The following is a 20,704-nucleotide window of genomic DNA, read 5'->3' as shown; positions in this document are numbered from 1 at the left end:
GGCCGTATAAACTTGTAAACATTCGCTTACTCACTAAATTAACAATGATAGAATGCGCAAGCGTCATTCAACGAGGACGTAGAATGAAACTGATACATGCGGTGGCGCTTACACATTCTATCATAGATTCAAGACAACTAGCCCGTCAACGTGTTTCAACTGAATTAACCAGCACGGTGTCATGCGCGCACAGGTAAGCATGAACACACGTCGCTCGATGGCAGCGAAAACAGTGTGTGAAAACGCTGGAATTAGGAATCGGAGCAGCAGCCACGAGCCATTTAACCGCCATGGATATGTCGCTTCAGCGCGTACGAAACGCCGAAAGCGGAGCGCGTACGATGCTACCGACACTACGCGCATTCTGCAAACATTGCAGATAGCTTGAAGATGAGGCATGCGCGAGCGCGCAATATAGCCACTTCGCAGGCTGCTTTCAAGAAACAGGAGCGCCGGGAACGTGTCCGTACGGGATCCGCCAAAGGCGTCCACTACGGCGTCCGCGATTCGCGTGGCCAACGCCTTAATAGACGCCGAGATTGTGTCCACTCTGTATAGCAGCCGCCTTAGACGAACTCCTCTACTCCCTCGCCTCAGCTCCCAGCTGCGCTTGCCACATGAGAGGGCACGCATCTAGGCCGCGTTCCCCGATCGCGCACGCGTAGATTAAACGCGTTCGCGGATTGACAATGACAATGACGTTTATTTGCATCAGTACATGACGCGAGGGGCATGCAGAAAAAGCTGCCACATGGACAGCTTGACGAAGCCGCAGGCCCCCGCATTGGCGTTTGCGCGGCGTTAGCGAGCACAGAGGTAGTACATCATTGTTTACAAATGTGCTTTACACAAATTTGAGCATCGCGAACCAAATGAAGAAAAAGACAAGATCTCCTCTAACAGGTTATAGTAAAAAACATCTCTAACCAATAAGGATAAAAAAACAATGATAGGCACAACGGTATCGCAACTGTCCAAAAAAAAAAAATACTCGACGGTGAGAAAGATATAATCATAACACAAGCTGCATCAATAACATTTCTCATACGAACTAAACAAATGAAAAAGCAAAAATATAAGCTATACACAGGGATTAGTTGGTTTCGATAAGGAAAATTTTGCGATCGCCAGGGAAACAATCTAGTGCAGGCAGAAATAACTATATAGAGCTTTAAAAGAGGTATTTTCCAATTCGGTGGTTTCGTTGTATAATTTATTCAGTAATCTTGGCAGGTTGTTACGAATAGTTTGTTGTCCGTATGTCGTTCTGGCGGTTTCTACTTTCCAAAACTCTCTGGACCTTGTCGTATATGCTGTAATGTTGATTTTTAAATCCGCTAGTGTTCTTAGAAAGCTGGCTCCATTTTTTATTTCTTGTTTGTACGCTCTACAGAGTCGATAATCGTACATACTGGCAATTGGCATTACATTGCATTTTATAAAAAATTCACGTGTATGAACATATTTCGGAACATTTTCTACGACTCGTAGGAATTTTTTTTCCACTACATAAAGTTTTTCCAAATTTCCCTGTGTGGTAGTAGCCCGAAATAAGTGCCAGTAATTTAGACTAGAAAGAAACAGTGTGTTTGAAAATCAGCATCATTATTTTTGTTGGCAGCATATGACGGTTATGGTGAACAAGCCCGATTGTTTGAGATAATTTTGTCGCCAAGGAATTCACATGCATATACCAAGATAAGTTTTCTTGAAAGATAACACCTAAAGTTTTAAGTACGGAACTATATCGATAGGCGTTGAATTTAGCAATACAGGCGTATTAATTATTACACTTTTATTTTTGCTTCAAAAAATTATTCCTTTTGTTTTGTTTGTGTTTATTTTAAGACAATTTTTACGTGTCCATTCATGCAATCTTTGAAGAATTAAGTTTGCTTCCTCAACTAATTCATCCGCCGACTTTCTTATCAGGAATATGCTAGTATCATCGGCGTAAACTGTATAGTTTGCCTTGATACTGATACTAATGATATCATCAATATATAAATTAAAGAGGAAAGGGCCCAAAATACTGCCTTGTGGCACGCCACAAGAAACGGGCAGTGGACTAGAGAGTTCATAATTAATACCGACCCTTTGCTTGTGGTGTTCTAGACAACATGTGATGAGGGATGCAGCCTTCCCGCGGTAGACATAACGAAGGAGTTTCCTAATAAGAAGTGAATGATTGACACAATCAAATGCTTTTGTAAAATCTACAAACAACCCGAGAACCGGTTCTCCCTCATCAATATCCCTTGAAATTAACTCTTTCTGAGCAAGTAAGGCACACTCCGTGCTGAGGCCTTTGCGAAAGCCAAATTGGCATTCATTTAGAAGTTTATGTTTTTGCTCAAAATCCATAAGCCGATTTAAAATTATTTTTTCATGTACCTTCTAGAACATATGGAGAATTGATATTGGACGATAGTTGCTCATGGCATTTTTGTCACCTTTTTTATATAGGACACTAATGCGTGCTTCTTGCATTTTACTCTGAAAAATAGCTTAACTGAGACAAAGGTTGAATATATATGCAATGCATGGAGCCAGTATATCAACAACGTATTTTAACGGTTTTATCTATAAGCCGTCAATATCTTTCGCACTGCTGTTGTTTAGATTTTTAATTATGTGGCTTACTTCGTTTTCATCAACAGGTTTAGGGAAAATAGTGTTGCTAATAACCGCAATATTACTAAGATCATTTGGTAGCATAGGCGTATTACCTTCACTTGCGAAATATGTATTAAATGTATCTGCAAGCCGCTTCCCAGATAATTCTATACCATTAATATATAATTTAAGAACATTACTGATAGGCGGATGATGCCTCATTACAGAGCTGAGCCTTTTCCACATAATCTCAGAGCATCCAGCAGCAGTTGCAAAGAAATTTGCAAAATATTCTCGCCTAGCCTTTTTTATATCCTTATCGAGGCGATTACGGCACACTTTAAATTGACGGAATAATTCGATAGCTTTAGTTGAAATAAACTTGCCACAGAGAACATTATTATGCGCGATTTGTCGTAGAAGCTCAGAGTTAATCCATGGTTTCCGAATTTTTTTGCTTGGCTTAACGCGCACTGAGGGAAAGCTAGATTCATATATCGATTTGACAATGTGAAGAAATTTTTCATAGGCCTCATTTGCTTCGTTGGATTTATATACATCTTCCCAACAGGATTTTTCTATTTGTTCCCGAAATATAGACAAATTGCGTGGCGTTATTTTTTGCATCTGGTGCATTGGCTGCGTTACCTTCTCCCGAAAGTGCCCTTTGGCTCGAATAAATATAGGCAAGTGGTCACTGAGGTCATAGGCAAATACACGCACCTTAACTTTTTCAGGGATTATGTCTGTAATATATATATCAATTAAAGATAATGAATTTTCAGTAACTCTAGTGGGCAAGTCTATTACATCTACTAAACCATTCATTTTCAGTAAAATATTTAAATGTAAAGTTTGGGAATCGTTTTTCATCATATAATATTAATGTCCCCGCCGAAAATTAAACTAAGCCGATTTTTATTAACAAACTCAAAGATTTCTTTTAACGTATCAAAAGATTGCTAACGCTGCCATTGGGAGGACGATAACACACTATATTAATTGTATTATGCATTTTTATTGCTAAAATTTCATAGTCAGTTGTTGTTGTGGAAAGTTCGGGCAGTAAGTTACACTCGAATAATTCCTTTACCAGGAAGCAAACTCCGCCTCCGCGAGAGTATGACCGATTTAAGTAGTAGGTACTATAATTTGGGACACGGAATATATCCGCAACCGTCATCGACCATGTTTCTGTTAACAGTATCGTATCAAATGATTGCTCTAGCTGTTCAAAAAACAAGCGGAGGTTGTTTTTCTTATTATAAGCTGAACGGATGTTTAGATGAAAGCGTTTAAAGGATTGCTGAAATTTCTAGCCTAAATGCTGACTGAATACTTGTGGCAATATATAAGTCTCCCCACTTGCACAAGCCATCGTTATCAAGCACCCTTTTTAAGCGAATTTATCAAGATGCCTCTCGGTAGAAACAGCTACTGCGCGTTCACTATCGGCTTTTCGGACAAGAACGCGGCCGCTGCTGTGCCACACATATTTGTAGTTGGCTCGCTTCGCCCATATCTTTGTCTGAAAAAGCAAATCACAGGTCCTTTTCGTGACATTTTCAAGCAGGAATACATGGTCTTTCGATTCACGCAACTTCTTTCTGCTTTTCCACCAGCGATCCCTACCGGCTCGTTTCGCGAAGCGACAGATTCTACCCGGTAACTTTTCTTACTTTGACGGCAGCCGGTGAACTGAAATAACGTCATTTTCTGAGAGCTGTGGAGGTTCGAGCTGCACGGCTACTTCGTTTAACTTTTCGAGCAGGTTTTCTTTTTCAGAGTGTTGAATCCCATGAAATTCCAAGTTTAAGCGGCGGCTCCTCCATTCAAGTTGGTCAATTTCAGCGTGAAGCTGATTGACGTCGCCCTCGTCTGCTTCAAGTCTTTCGGTTCTGCGTTTTAGATCCCTGATCTCATTTTCATTTCGTTCCGTTCGTTGTTGCAGTTCATCTTACTGTTGGCTCAGAAATTGTAAAGTGTCTTCAATGCCTTCAACAACCTCTCGGACGCTTTCATTCGTACGGAACCTCACGGCGATGGCGACGGCAGGAATTTGCCTGGAGTGTCAATATAATTGATATCGTAATAGTAAGCCTTTTCCAGCTACCATTCCACTTTCAGCAAAACCAAACCGAAAACTTTCGACCAAGTATTCACGCACAGAACTTTATGTGGCAATGAAGGAAAAGCTATGGGGGCGGAGCTTCTGCACAGGTGTTACCGCACCAAGTAGTCCGGCAGCGTTGACAGTGGTTATGGTAGCTCGGAAGAGAAGCTGAATCGATGCAGCTTCCACGTGCGATGGTTTCGTGTTTGCCCAGACGTGGAAAGGGAATGCCACGAAAGAAGCAAACGTTTACAATCTTTTGTGAGTTCTGTCGTTTTTAACTGTTGCTAATAAAGAGGTTATGTTTTATCTTCTCCAGCCTAGCCGAACGTGGATTAAAACACGGGACTCTTTTCAGAAGCGCTCTCACTTGAGCGCGCTTTGCCTACGTGGTTTTCTCTTCATAGCCACAGAAAGTTGTCCACCAGTATATCAGCATTTATTCACCAAATCATTTGGGTAATCATGCATGTCGACTTTACCGTCCTAAGCCTCAATTTCCATTCTGACAATTTCCTTCATTTCAATTTCAATTCTGACAATTTCCTTCTTTATGCCGTCGTTGTATATACATTAGAATGGAAGAACTCCGTCGAGTACAAAGTGTTTCACAGGTGTTCATACCGATGCCTAAAGATTCTTCCATTCTAAATATATTTTTTAACGAACTGCCTGTATCGCCAGTGTAATTTGGAAGGTAGTTAATTGTGTCACACCTAAGAGTTGCTAGTGAATTTGGGGTCCATTCACAGTATTATTATCTTGCTGACGATGTTTGGTGTTTATTGGCGCAAAGGCTGTTATAAGAAGCGGCCATTGCTGAATAATGATCACGCAGAAGCGAATGAGACGCGGCTGTAGAGAAGCGTAAAAGCTTTTCTTTGGAAAGTGCGTTATTCCAAATGAAAGTAGACAAGGAGGCATGACATAGGCTATGCAAAAACGCTGTTCTATGAAGAAATTATGTAGTAAAATATGTCGCTACAAGTAGCACTACTGCCTCGCCAATGTCCTTAAGTACAAGGGGCCCGGAGAGATGTGCTATACACGTTGCTACTATCGCAGCATCAGGCTTTCCTGAGAGGATGTGCTACGACTATCGGGGGCTTATAACGCGCAATAAAGTGACCTCTTGTAAAAAATTTAAAACGCATTTATGATCAAACATTCGTTCTCCTCCAAGAAACACTACTGGATGAAGACCAATGTGGCATCGGTATGCTATAGGAAAGTGCTCTTTCTCCTTCAGCTTCTGCTTCCCAACACTGCACCAAGACATGGAGAATGGTCAGCCTCTCCCCACACCTGCCACAGAAATGAGGTTCACTACCAGTCAGCAGGTAAGAATGAGTACCCTTTGAGTGTCCCATTTTCAGTCGACAGAACATGACATCAACTTGTCGCGGTTTTGCTTCGGAACCTCAATATCGTATGCGCGGCTTAATCCCGAAACATGTCAGATGCAAAGATTGGCTACAGCACTGATTCCTCACCAGAGCCTTTGAAATACAAGGGCCTGGAGGCATGTGCTATATATAATATTGCTATTGCAGCGGCATCTCTTCAAGAGAGGAAGCGCTAAGAACGTATGGAACTAACAACATGTAGGACAACATCATTCGAGAAACCGAGGACTGCTTTCGTGCTAAAGAGCGGCTCTTTATCAAGAAACATAACCAGGTGAAGAGGGACAAAATAGCGGTTAGTAAGAGGAAAATGTTTCTTGATCTTCGGCTTCCCGACACTCCAGGATAACGTGGAGGACGGTCAGCCTCTCACCACATCTACCACAGGTCGGAGCTTCATTTCGACGAAGTAGAAAATTATGGGTGCCACATGCGTGTCCTATTCTGGAACGACAGAACAGCACATGTGTTCGGCGTGATTTTGTTGCGGAGGGCCAGAAACCTAATTGTGGCTTTATTACGTGCAGCTTAAGAGTTGTTTCCGTGTTCCGAAAGCGTTGCCAGTGGTTTCGCAGTTTCCTTCGTCGGAAAGGCCTCAGATCTGTGACAGGGACAGCAGCGGTAGGATTAAGTGCTTGAGATGCAATTGACGTGGCCATCTGGTGCGCCAGAACATTGCCATTGATGCCCCTATGGCCACGCACCCAGCATAAGATTACCGGCTAGCGGAATAGAGCTCATTAGGTACGGTAATTTTGTGCTGACAAATTGACATCAAGGCTAGAGCGGCACTTAGGGAGTTTGTATGCATAATTGCTTTTTGGAGTTTTGAGTTCCTTATTTGCTTCAGAGCCGACAATAGCGCATAGGCCTCAGCCTTTAAGATACTTGTTTCCAGATGTAGTACATCAGATTCTGAGAAGGATGGGCCGATGGCTGCATAGGACACCCGGCACGTGATATCGAGGCGTCTGTGTAGAACTCTGTGCTCCTTAAAAAGAAGCTTTAGCTCGGTGGTTCCTATATAAATACATGTCAAAGGAGAAATGGTTTTTTTGGGTAGCCATGGCACCATAGTTGATGAGGTTTGTTTCACTTAAAGAAAAAGCTAAAATCTAGTGACTGTTAGTAGCAAATTTTTTAATTAGGGTGTCAATTCTTTCATTGGAATTGTTGACACTCGCATATTTTCATAAGCCGAAGTCATTACGTTTACAACTCTAACTAAGCAAGAAATATAACTTCACAATTCTGTAAATTGCCCCTAACACTGCGTAATAAAGGACAAAATTAGTGTATTATGCATGGCTGTTACATGCACAACTATTATGTTAGTAGGAATTTTCCAAAAACTTTGCAAACAGGGTTGCAAATTAAGTAAAACATATAATATTGTATTAAATGTGTGCGCTTTGGTTGTTCTACCAGATGCAATTTACCCAACAGCGATGTCTGTTCTGGTACAGAGTTAAGGATTTGCAAACTTCTTGCTTCTATTTCCTTTAAAACTTACCCATTTGCCGCAATTAAAAAAAAATAAGCTCTCAGTAATGCATCCGTTCGACAGTGTCTAGAACGTAACGTTCTCTCTAAAATGCACCCAGGGTGGTAAAAATCGGCCAATGGGTTTTCTCAGGAAATCATTTGTGCCTTGTAGAAATCTTTGAATAGGCGGAATCGGAGTTACGCCTGAGCTAAATATTGGTCAATGACCGCTTGCGTTTGACGTAAGGTCGCCTCAGTTTTACTGGGCGCCAACGGAGCGGCTTCTCACTCAAGTGAAATCGAACCGCAGAGGTGCATTCGGCCCAGTGACAAGCATCTCCACAAGGCTGGATGATGCGAGTCTGAAAGCATATTTTGAAAACTAACTTCTTTTTTTCTGTTTTCTGCTTTCTTTCTCCCGACTTTAATTCGGCTGAGTAATCTGGCTGAGTAAAATAGGTTCATTTCGTAAACACTGCAATCATAGATCGTGACTTGGTGAACCGATGCTCGTACACAACGCACGACACATGCACTGGAAAGGAGTTAGCGTAATTTGCCATGCGCCAAATCCTGAAATCACTGCAACGTCAAAGCAACCACATGACTCACAGCCTTAACAAATAATGCCAAATATTAAGCCTCTTTAAGCGTTTTGCATAGGTTCCGTTAAGCGTTTTTGCATAGGTTCCGTTACGCCTTCTCAAGCAGCAAAATATATCAGGACTTCCTTTGATTCTAATAAATTCACTGGTATGATTCCGGCAATTGACTGGGCTGACGTGCTTGAAGAGCAATGTGGCGAAAGGGCTTTTGAATCTTTTTTTGCAAAAATATCCGAATGCTCTAACTTATGTACACGTAACACTACGGTGTCGCGGTGGTTTAGCCCGCCAAGAAAGCCTTGGATTAGTGATTCCTTATTGCGGTCCATTAAAAGAAGAGATAATCTTCGAAATAAACTTAAAGTCCAGCCATTCAATAATGCGTTGCGATTGCGCTTCCACACATATTCAAATATTCTAACAGCCACTTTAATAAATGCCAAGCGTAATTACTACGAAACTAAAATTAGAATAAATGGAAGTGATACCAGACGAAACTTGAAGGATACTAAAGAATTCTTAAATATCAGTACAACTAAAAATCACATATCGTGTGTGAACCACGATTCTGCTAATATTACTGACCCTCAAGACATAGCTAATGTTTTCAGTGACCATTTTAGTATTGCAGACGGTAGTCAGCCTGATTCAACGTTGCTTAGTTTTCCGCGCTGTTCTCATTCATTTTACCTGTTCCCCACAACATCGCTGGAAGTATGTAACATTATCAATTCTCTTAAAACAACCGGTCCGGGCCTCGGCTTGATACGCCCCTCTAGCATTAAGCTTGTGTCTAACGAAATCTCACCTGCGTTAGCACATATAGCAAATAGACAACTTATAGATGGCATCTTTCCTAATCGCCTCACGACAGGTAAAATAATCCCAGTATTTAAAAAAGGTGACCATAAGTGCACGAGTAATTATCGTCCTATCTGCATTTTGTCTTTCTTTAGTAAGGTCATCGAAAAACTTATACATAATCGCTTAACTAAATACTTATCCAAATTTAATCTTTTAACTCCTGATCAATTTGGTTTTCGTGACAATTTTTCAACTGAATTATAGAGCTTATTACTTTTACTAAGAGGGTTAAATTAGCCATCGATCAAGGCCTCTTAGTTGGTGCTCTCTTTATTGATTTCACAAAGGCGTTTGATACAATTACCCATCGTATTCTTATAAGTAAACTTGAATCATATGGCATTTCTGGGCCGCCTTTACAAATACTTCGCAACTATCAAATTGACCGATAATATATAGGCGAAGTTAATTGTTTCTTCTCCTCATGAAAAACTGTAAACACAGGTCTCCCTCAGGAATCAATACTTGGGCCATTTTTATTTCTCATATTCATTAATGGCTTGCCAGAAATATTAACACATGCGCACTGCCTTCTTTACGCTGATGACACCACTATTTTCCCATCTGATAACATTTTTTTGAATTGCAGGATAAACTTAACGCTGACCTAACGAATGTTCATCCATAGTGTGTAAAAAACAAGCTAACCATTAACCCATCTAAGACAACTTTTATGGTATTCCATTCTTCAAAAACTTTGCACATTGACTCTATTGTAGTGTCTCTAAATAATAATGTATTTGCAAGATGGGCGTCTACTAAATTTCTTGGTGTAGTACTAAATGAGAACCTAAAGTTCCAGGGCCATATTCAATCACTTATTCAAAAATCTCATTTGGTATTCACATCATAATAAAAACTCGCTCTTTTTCTCAGCCAACCATTCTCATGTCTTTATATTATGCGTATATACACAGTCATCTCTCATACTGCCTGTCATCTTGGGGTAATACATATACCACGCATCTTCATCAGTTACAAGTTTTGCAAAAGCAGGCATTACGATTAATTGCATTCCAATCGCATACATCTCTCGCTGCTCCCATATTCCTTTCCCTAAATGTTTTACCTTTACGCATGTTATTCAATCATAAATGGTCGCAACTTATGTTTCGTCTTATAAATACCGAGTTTAATATTCCAGGTTTTAGTCGCTCTAGCCTCATGAATAATAACAACACAAGATTTTCAGCACAGCTCAATCTTCCCTTCCAAAAGCAAGAACTATGGGAAATTCACCTCGCGTTTTCAGGCATTTCTGTTTGGAATTCAATAGCATCTGATATGAAGACATCTACATTATTATCATTCAAGCGTTAAACGAAGGAGCATTTCATGAACACTTTATCTGACGCGTAGCATAATTTAACCAACCTGAATTAATTAGATTTTGTTCACGTTACCATTACGCAATGTACTTTTCAATTACCGAAATACTAAATTTTGCCTTATTCATACTTCTCCTCCTTGTTAGCTTTACGTGCCATTTATCTTCGTTTGAATTGTCGCATGTTGTTTTTAAGATTTCTTCAATTATTTTTCTTCTTTTTAACTCTCTGAATATACTTGTGATACTTTTAACAGACTTTTTTCTCTCTTATCGTTTATTTCCGATGTAGAAATTGTATAATATATGACATGACTCACTGTTTGCCACGATCCTGCTATCCCCTTTTCATGTTTTGTTAGGAGGTCCCACCGACAGTTGTTACTTCGGGACCTCCGAATGTGTACTTGTACCCATCTTGTATTTGATTTTGTCAAAAATAAATATTGATTGATTGATTGATTGATTGATTGATTGATGATTGATTGATCTCTTTAGTACTGTATCGCAGTAAGTACAACGAAATCCAATAGCCGAATATCCGTAGTCAGCTTCGATGCTTTATGTCCAAGTTCTTTCAATATTGCACACGCACTGCCTCGTCAATCGGCAACGCTGATGACGAGGTCATGCAAGGGCGCCAAAAAACGCCGCCGAAAAAACTTCCATCGAGTAGGCGAGCGACATGCAGGAATCGGCCGAACCCTCACATCCAACGAAGGCACAACGCTTCAGTGTAGAAAAATCGTACATTTGTAATCATAAAATGTAGCAAATGTCATACATTTAGGTTGATATTGATTTTATGAACTTTGGAAACCTTGCTGCAGGTCGTCGGCCCAAGCGCTTGAACGAGGCCAGCGTCACAGCGCGCTCCCGGAGCAGCTTGCCCGGCTGTCGTCTGTCAGCGCGGCAGCCGCCATGATTGTACGAGGAGCGTTCGAAACATGGACGCCTTCATGCGAATGGCAGGCGTCGTCACGCGCTGCGTCATCTGCTATACTCGCGGCGATTCCCGTCTGCAACTGGACAGCCTGAACCAGGATTGCTGGTACTTGGTGAAGCGATACCTGATGCTCGAATACATCAAGGATACCCTTACTGAGCTGTGTACATCATACTACCCTTACCCTTACAATTACCCTCACCCTTAGAATTAAGACACTGAACCGACTACGCCTATGCTTTCGTTTCTTCCCATGTGTGCACGCAACTTAGCGCGTCGTTTTTGTCTTTTTCTAAAACTAAGGTTGGTCACCCATAACCACAACTACGCAAATGTTCCAGTAATATGGACTGAAACACTCCTGATCCACGCTGCTACTGCACTAATATTTGCATTTACGATTAGGTTCCTTCGGAGGCATGCATGAAAGTTTGCAAAAAGAGTTTCGAAAAAGTTTTCTTCGCTAGTTATCTGGAAACCTTTATTTGTTATTATTCCTACTGGAAACTCGCGACGCGGTTAGACTCAAGTGGCAGGCAGCCGTATTCATCCGCAAGCCACGGATATTACGAACCTTAAGCGGGTGCTGCAATATACGCAGAATGAGAAAAATTGACATCTCTTTACTGCAATACGAAGCTGAAGAGGAAACCAGAATATTTGACCTGCAGTTGCGTTTCCTTTTCACAACTTCCTTTCCCTTGCGTGCTTTCGCAGAAGTGATTTGCCGTATTCAGTCTCTTGATGCTTCGGGTTGCCCATCGACTCCGCTTCCAACCTTGCAATCTGCTAGGCTCCTGGTTTGCTGATATGCTGGTTTCCGAGTGACCGATTTAAAGGCGTGGATCCTGGGTTGGATCCTCGCACGAGGGCAAGCTAGGGAGTCAAAGCGCGTACTGGAGGGAGCGCTTCTGAGAAGAGTCACGTGTTTTCATCCACGTTACTTTAAGCACGGGAAGAGAAAACATAAACACCTGATTAGCAGCAGGTATATAATACAAAACACCATTGAATGTAAAAGTTCCCTTATTTTGCGGCTTTTCTCTTCGGTGTCTGGGCAAACGCGAAAGCGCCGGACATGGAACGTGCGCCAATTCAGCGTCTGTCCCGAGCAACCAAAAGCACTGTCATACGCTGGCAGACTACTTGACGCGGTAACACGTGTCCAGAAGCTCCGCCCCCGTAGCTTTCCCTTCAGTTCCACAGGGAGTTGTTTAAATTTTTAAAACACCGAAAGGGTGCCAAGCCGGAACAGCTGCATTGGCGAGCAGTACATTTACTAGCCAAATGAGGCGAAAGCTATAGGTGCGCTTAAGTTCTTTGTTGTTGCCAACAGTAAATTAAAAGGCATGTGCTGACAAGGAAGCTTATCAAAATATTTCTAGCAATTTTTAAACGATTGCTGTATTCATCAAACAATTATGTGAAAATAACAGATGCAGCCGTATACGCTTTGAAGGTCATGTATAGTGGCATGTGCGATCCGATCTATCCGAAGCTGGCTCCATGAACAATGCAGGACCTGGTTTTCTGTAATGAGAAAATGGAGGACTTGACAAATACAATTATGCCTCCAAAAAGAAAAAAACGCACATATAGGCCGACTTGATCAGACTTATAAAGAATAAAACATGCAAGTTTTACCCTACTGCACGTTTCATTGTTGTACATTGTTCACAGATATTCCCCAATAAATTTCATTGGCCATTATGCAACACTAAACACAGAAATAAACAAACCTGGAATAAGAAAGCGATGTGGCAGCAATTTCTTTTGTGTAAAGGCAAGTGTGCAAACAGGGAAGTAACTAGAGCTAGGACAACGCCGCTTGTGTTGTCCAGCTCATTTTTCTTCCCTGCATGCCATTACGCGCCATGAATACACGCATGTTACATTTCCTCACTACACCACATTTCACCAAAACTGCATGTGATGAGCGCGTCCTAACAAACGAGTTTCAGGGGTCCAAGATCCTCATCGCAAAAAAGAAATTTGCCCTACGGAAGCAGTATGGCTGGATATTTGAACTTGATGCCACGAACCAATGCACCAACGCTATAAATGTGAATGGATGGACAGATGCTAATAATATTCATTAATGTTCTTATCTGTACCGCATTCTATGAAAACACGATATGAACCAACTTTACACTAAAATATTGATTCCCACCGAAGAAATCATCTCTTACAGAAAAAGAGAATGTCTGCCGAGTTTCAGCTCTGGGAACTCAAAGTGACGGTGAGGAATTCAAAGTCTCGTCATGAGACAATCATGGCTGCTGGTGCGCTGGAGAAAAAGCATCCGCGCGCCAGTCCAAGCTTCGCAAAAAATTTAAATTGCCGCGGTTGCTCGTCGAAGTTTTTGAATTTTTTAACCAGATGCAGAAAGGTCCAATTTACTAAAGCAATGAAAGTAAAAAAATCTACCCCTTGCGAAAGAGAGGAACGGAATTTTGCAACGATCAAGGTTTCATCTGCCTCCCGCCCTTTTCTTTTGAGAGGGGGAGGGAGGTGATACAAAGCGCCCAGGCGATAGGTTGCACTTCTATATAACGTACCACTCGTAAGTTGTAGGGCGCGGCCGACCGCGCCATCGCTCGGAGATAAATGTCGCCCTTGCAGCAGCGTCAATGCCTCCAGGTACAAATGCGGAGAGCTGAAGGTCTCATATGCGGCGAGCAGAAAGCGAGCGCCATAAACCGGACAATGCGGCGCCAATTACAGCGGCGAGCGCCATTGAAAACGATGCTACAAGCCAAGCAACATGGGGAATCACGTACGGCGTGCTGTCCCCAAGATTCAAAGTCTGGTGCGCGCATTTGGCTACATAATGCATGCAGCCAACAGCGTTAGTCGTGGCTGCTTTGCAAACGATGACTGCCTGACGTCCTCACTACATTTCTTATATTGCATTATATATTATATGGACCCTCCGGGTGTATGTCTGCCGTCGCCGACGCCGTGAGGTTCCGTATAAATTTCAAGGCCGATAAAATCGGCGGCGCGCCCAGTATACTGTAGGTGAGAGTGAAAGCATGCGAGAGTTAGCCGTCGAACATGGCTCAATCTCGGCACGGAGTTGAGTAGAGGACGGGAGGGGGGGCGCGGGGCGTTCTGCGTCGGCGGCAGCCCACTGCGTGGCAGTGCAAGACCCGTAGCTTGCGAGCGTCTGCGACGCGGCCCAAGTGAACGCCCGCGCGGACTTCATTTTGAAAGTGATCTGCGATGTTTGCAGAGTGCCCGTAGTGCCGGTAGCTTCGTATACGCTGTGTTCTCTAGGTTTCGTTCGCGTTGATGCGCGAGATACACGAATGTCAATTCGATCGCTTGGAGGCAGTGCACAGAAAGGGACTTCGCTTGCCGATGGGAGTTCTAACGGCGGCTTCAAGCAAGAAAGTCACTAATGAGGCAGAGTCTCTTCCACTCCGCCTCTTGGCATCTCAGACCTCGCTGACGCAGCTATTAAGGCCGGGCGAGTCACGCGCAGGCACGGCGCTTCTCCGGCGGCTAAGAGCAAGAACTCGCTCACATTTCCATGCGGCTCTGAACACCTTCCGATTTTTAGGATTGGAATGGCCTAAACGAAGTCGCCTTGACCCGCCATGGTCTTTTTCGGATGTTGCCTGCACCGTCAATGTACCCCACCTACCGACGAAACGCACCATTTCAACTGCCGAAGCAAAGTTTATTGTGCTGGACCACTTGAGCACTGTGTTTCGAAGCCATCTACAAGTGTACACGGACGGTTCGGTATGCGCACAAACAGATAGCTGTGCAGCGGCATTCTGCGTACCATCCCTTGATGTGTCATGGTCTGGCCGACTGGATCGCGCAGTTTCCTCTACAACAGTAGAAAGAACGCATTCACCGCGGCTTTGCGGAAACTACGGATCTTTTCTGCACGAGATGTCGTGGTGCTGACGGATTCCAAGTCAGCATTACAGAGATTACATTGGGGCCTACCTCTAGAGAAATTTACAAGGCAGTCTCTGGCACTGATTGACGACCTAACGAGCAAAGGATTTAACATAAGGTTTCATTGGACTCCATCACACCTAGGAAGTGATGGAAACGAGGAAGCTGAAGCCCTTGCACGCCTAGCGCTGACAGGTGTCCCAAAAGTGCAAGCTCCAAAAGTTTTTCAAAACCCTAAAGGAGCAATCGGCCTTCACTTTAGAGAGATGCACAAGAATCCACACGAATCCTGTGTGACTCATGGATTTACACGCGAACAAGCGACGCTTTTATACCGCGTCAGGACCGACTCCGCATACACCCCAGCTTGGTTATTCAAGACTGGACTTCACGCTTCCCCCCTCTGTGCTTTCTGTGGTGACATTGGCGACATCGAACACTTCAATTGGCTATGCCCGCAGTTCGACACAGAAAGAAAAGTGATGGTCGACAACCTAAAAAGAGCGGTCTTGTGCACAGGACCTTTGAAGACGTTGTTTTCCCCGGAGGGCCCGCGGCATTCAGGAAGAGAGCGCAACGACTGCTGATAGCCTTCCTGCGAGACACGGGGCTCATCGACACCTGGTGACACACCCCTGATCTCAACTCGAAGGAGGATCAGGCGGAACAATTGCCGGCTATGTATGCCAGGCTAACCCCGCCTGCTTCAACATCACCACCACCACCACCATGGCTCTATTCCTCGCTCGAGCATTTTGACAGTGAGTTTCCGCGCTCATCGAGCGATGCGTCTTGACGTTTACCTGTGTTCGCGTGACATCGACGTTGGTAACGTAAAACATATAGGCGACCTTGTTGGTTTCAATCCATGATAGTATGTGTGAGCACGACTGAACGAGGACACAGAAAGAAACACAAAGACAGAGACACCGCTGTCTCTGGATGTCTTTTTATTTCTAAGCCCTAGTTCAGACCCGCTTACACAGTGTATCGTTTTTAATTTAGTTAGTAAGCGAATGCTTACAAGAATACACGGCCCACAAAACCACTATCATTGATTCCTAAAACTATGGTAGAGAAGGATTGGAACGATATAGTGGGTTGTCCTCTCCAGCATTTTGCGTGTGAATGCCGTTTGTGCTGAGAGTCAGTACGCTGAGCATACGGTTGGTCCCAAACGCCGGTGACTAATAAACGCCTTTGCAAGTGCTGAAGGTTGCTTTGACCTGCAACGTCAACCCTGGAACTTCGATCCCATTCCATTAAACGCTTCCTTCTCCATCCCAAGAAGCGTCACCTCAGTGGGTCCCGTGCTCCGATGTGCCTCAATCCAGGGACCCTGCCATATTCAGCGGCCTTGACGACACCGACGTCGAGGACTGGTTCACGACATATGAAGGGGTAAGCGCACACAATTATTGGGAAGGTCCCACTAAAGTGAGCAGCGTGCTCTTCGGTCACACGTGGTCCTCGTTAAAGACCTCTTTAGTGGCTGTGTTTGGTCGCCCTGCTGTGCGCAGTCTGCGAGCAGAATGGCGTTTGCGAGAACGTGCACAGCAGCCGGATGAATTATTTACCACTTACGTAGAAGGTGTGCTTGACGTGCACAATAAAGTCAATGGGACAATGTCCGAGTCTGACACAATCAGAAATATCTTAAAAGGGATAGAGGACCACGCTTTCCACTTGCTACTGGCCGATAATCCTTATTGCGTGACTGACATCATCACTCTATGCCAAGTCTACGAGGAGCTACGGGTGCAGCGCTCGTTGCTGTTTCGGCCATCTGCGGCCAGTCAGCGTAGCTTGCTGGAATTCAAGCGTTCTTTCGGGAGGAAGTTGCGCGCCAGCTCTCCTTGATATCCTTCGCTCAGACGCCGCATCTCCAACAGCGTGCATGAAATTTTGTGCCTCCGCTCCGTCACACGCTCAAGCAGGAAATCGCCAAGGTCTTGCCGAGCCAGCTCCAGTACCTTCTTTCGGCTGCACCACTAAGCTACGCTGCAGTCATCGCGAGAACCCGGTCACCCTCTTTCAGTATGCGTCTCCGTTCTGCCGAATTTGTGCCTAGACCGCGACCACCACTCGCCGTGCCGTCATGTCATCAGTCGCCCCGCACAACGCGTCCTGTGACAAGATGGGAGCGGCCCCGGCGAGCCGGTTGCGTACTCTCGACAACCGGCCAATATGCCTTGAGTGCGGCTGCGCCCGCCACGTCGAATGTTTTTTTTTGTTTCTAATCGTATGCAGACGCCTTTCGCCGTACCACCCGTGACAAGTTAGTCCAACTTTCTTTATTACGCCCCGCCCCTCCCCCGCCGTCGGCAATGTCACCAACATTGAGCCCGACCGCAAACACCCGCCGTTCACCTTCACACCGTCGCTCATTGTCGCCGATGCTCCCTCGCCCAGTAACTCGAGAGGAGGAAAAGTAATCTTCGATGTCCAAGACACAAAGTTAGCGACAACGTCACAATGGAAAATCTTCAAATCAGTCCCTCGGACGCAATCAAAGTGTTTGTTGACGGTGTTTGTGCACCTGCATTCGTGGACACTGGAGTCAAGGTAGGTGTTATGAACGTTCATCATTGCCGCTTACTTCGGAACGTGACGACACCCATTGCTGGACTGTGCCTGTGCACAGCCATTTCTTAGCATGTTCACTCCATGGTGGCTTGAACTGCTCGTGTTGTCATTACCCAGGTTTATACGCCTTAGAATTGATAATCATAGCAGGATAGCTGTTTCCACGGTGGAGGCAATCATCCAGTATACCACTGCCGATTCATCAACAGCGCGTTCTACACGTGCGGAAAGAAGGGTCGTGTAGCCAGAATCTGCAAAGCAGGCAACGCACAGCCAGAAAGAACCCGTTCGCAAAATATGCTCCAGGTGCACAACGCTGACGAGTTTCAAGGACGCGAGTAGCGGCCGGACAAGCAGCTAGAAACGTTGGACATGTGGCCCCTCCATGAAGCTGGGACGGAGCCCCTGCGTATCAAGGTTGTTGTCAATGGCGCCCTGTTAGCAATGCAAATGGATACAGGAACCAGTGTATCAACGATAAGCGAAGAGAAGTTTAGTGAAATATTTCCTACCGCCACATTGCGTCCGTAACGAATGCAGCTAGGAAGTTTCTTCGACGACAAGAAACCCGTCGTGGGAGATTGTACGGTAAATGTGACGCTGGGAAACAAGAATGCACATTACCATTGTTTGTTGTCAATGAACCGTGTCGCACATTGTTCAGCACAAGTTCGATGCGAGAGTTACAACTGGGTATTGCTAAACCAGAGGATGTCAACGCAGTAGAGGCAGTGGAACAAGCGGTAAGTCAGTTTCATGAAGTTTTCCTTTCACCACAGTTTGGGGACATTGCCTGGTGTGGCTGCCAACATTAATATACAAGAGTATGCTAAGCCTGTTTCTCGAGGCGTGAGTGATACCGTTCGCATTTCAAGATAAAGTAATTGAATAATTAGAAAATTGAGCGCGAGGAGAGCATCCGACCAGTCAGGACGTTACAATGGGCTACTCCGACAGTTCCCGTTTTGAAGCGGCATTGGTGTGTGCGACTGTTTGGCGACATTAAAGAAACGATAAATCCAGTTAGGATATTGAAAATATACCCAATTCTTCGCACAGAACTGCTCACCAAACTAACGGGAGGCGTAAAGTTCACGAAGCATGACTTGTCAGACGCATACCAACAGGTTTAGCTGCACCCAGATGGCCTCAATTATGTCGTAATCAACACCCCGAAGGCTTTATGCCAACGTACGCCGCTACATTTTGGCGTCTCATCAGCACAAGCCACATCAGTGAGAAATGGGGAGCCTTCTGCATGATGGTAATCATGTGACTCTATACTTTGACGATATATTTGTAACTGATATAGATGACACTGATCACTGGGCGAACGTGTACCTGGGTCTGGATCAGCTCAAAACAGCAGGACTTCCCCGGAAACTATACAAATGCAACTCCTTTTCTTCTGAAGTCGACTGCCTGCGACACATCATCAGCGCAGCGGGTCTTCGCCCCAACCCTTCTCAGCGGCACTAGAAGCTGCTGGGCCCCAGAATGTAAAGGAGCTACAAAGTTATCTTGGCTTACTTAACTACTACAGAATGTTTATACCTAATCTATCCTCAGTTCTGCATCCCTTAAACCAATTGCTGGTAGCGGGTTTTCCCAGGCGCTGGGCGACTAAAAAAAAATTGGGATTGCGAAGGAACAGGGAACTGCTAGCCTCCAACGCAGTCTTGGTACACTTTGATCCAGTAAAGCCGTCGGTCATAAGTTGTGACGCATCACCTTATCGTCTCGGCGCGCTTCTTGCAGAATGAGAAGCTTCTGGCAAAGAACGCCCAGCTGCTTTCGCTTTGCGAAGTCTTGTCGCAGCTGAAAGCAACTACAGTCAACTGGACAAGGAGGCTCTAAGCCTAGTATTTCGCATGACAAAATTCAAGTGTATCTGTGGGACGGCACTTTCAAAGCGTCACTGATCACAATACTTTGGTCGGCTCATTGGGAAGAAGCTTACCAGTTCCCGAGCGTTGCTCTCCGAGGATACTTCTGTGGGCTCTACTTTTTCCAGGGTACCGCTACATAATCTCCTAAATGCTTGGACGTAATGTAGCACATGAGAATGCATTGAACCGTCTCCCGCTTTAAACTGAAAAAAATTACCGTAGGTAGTCCAGCTGAAGCATTTATAATCTGAGAGACTTACCCCCATGAATGTCTTACCCGGATGTCATCGGCTATTGTGCCCGAGGCAGAAAACATGATTCGAGAAGCGGTCGGGAGCCTTCTAGGCATGGACGTGTTCATGAAAATGGCCGGCGTCGTCAAGCGCCACGTCGTCCGCCATGCTAGTGTGGATCCTCGTGTGCAACTGGACAGCCTGAACGAGGATTGTTGGTTCTTCGTGAGGCGATACTGGATGCTGGAATATACGAAGGATACCCTTACTGAGCAGTCCACCATGTGAGGCGCTGCTGCCCTTACCATCTACCACTTTACAATAAAGCGAATGCGCCGATTGCGTCTATGGTTTCCTTTCTTCCCAAGTGTGCAAGCAACTCATGGTTTTGTTCTTTTTCATCCAAAACCGGCGTCGCTCAACGATAACTTGCACTATGGAACGCTTCTAGTAATATGGACTGAAACATTCCTTATCCATACTGCTACTACACCAATAAGATTCTTCGCGCAAATGCAGGAATCTTATCGAAAACTTCGTATAAAAAGTTTGATTATTTTCTGGAAAGTTTTACTTGATTAGATGTACTGGAAACTCTCGACGCGTTAGACTCAAGCCGTAGATATCTGTACTTTTCCGCAAGCCACTTGTCTTACGGACATGCAGAGGGTTTTGCAATATTTGGAGGAATGAAAATTAATATTCGCCTTTACTTTAAC

At 44.4% G+C, this 20,704-nt stretch overlaps 1 pseudogene; it reads right to left on the bottom strand.

The window, feature by feature from the left end:
- Window positions 1-4,012: 4,012 nt before the first annotated feature.
- Window positions 4,013-19,992, bottom strand: LOC142591551 (uncharacterized; annotated as a pseudogene).
- Between the last annotated feature and the right edge of the window lie 712 nt (window positions 19,993-20,704).

Source organism: Dermacentor variabilis, chromosome 8 (genome assembly GCF_050947875.1).
Source record: "Dermacentor variabilis isolate Ectoservices chromosome 8, ASM5094787v1, whole genome shotgun sequence".
Taxonomy (NCBI): Eukaryota; Metazoa; Arthropoda; class Arachnida; order Ixodida; family Ixodidae; genus Dermacentor; species Dermacentor variabilis.
This window is presented reverse-complemented; position numbering and strand designations above follow the sequence as displayed.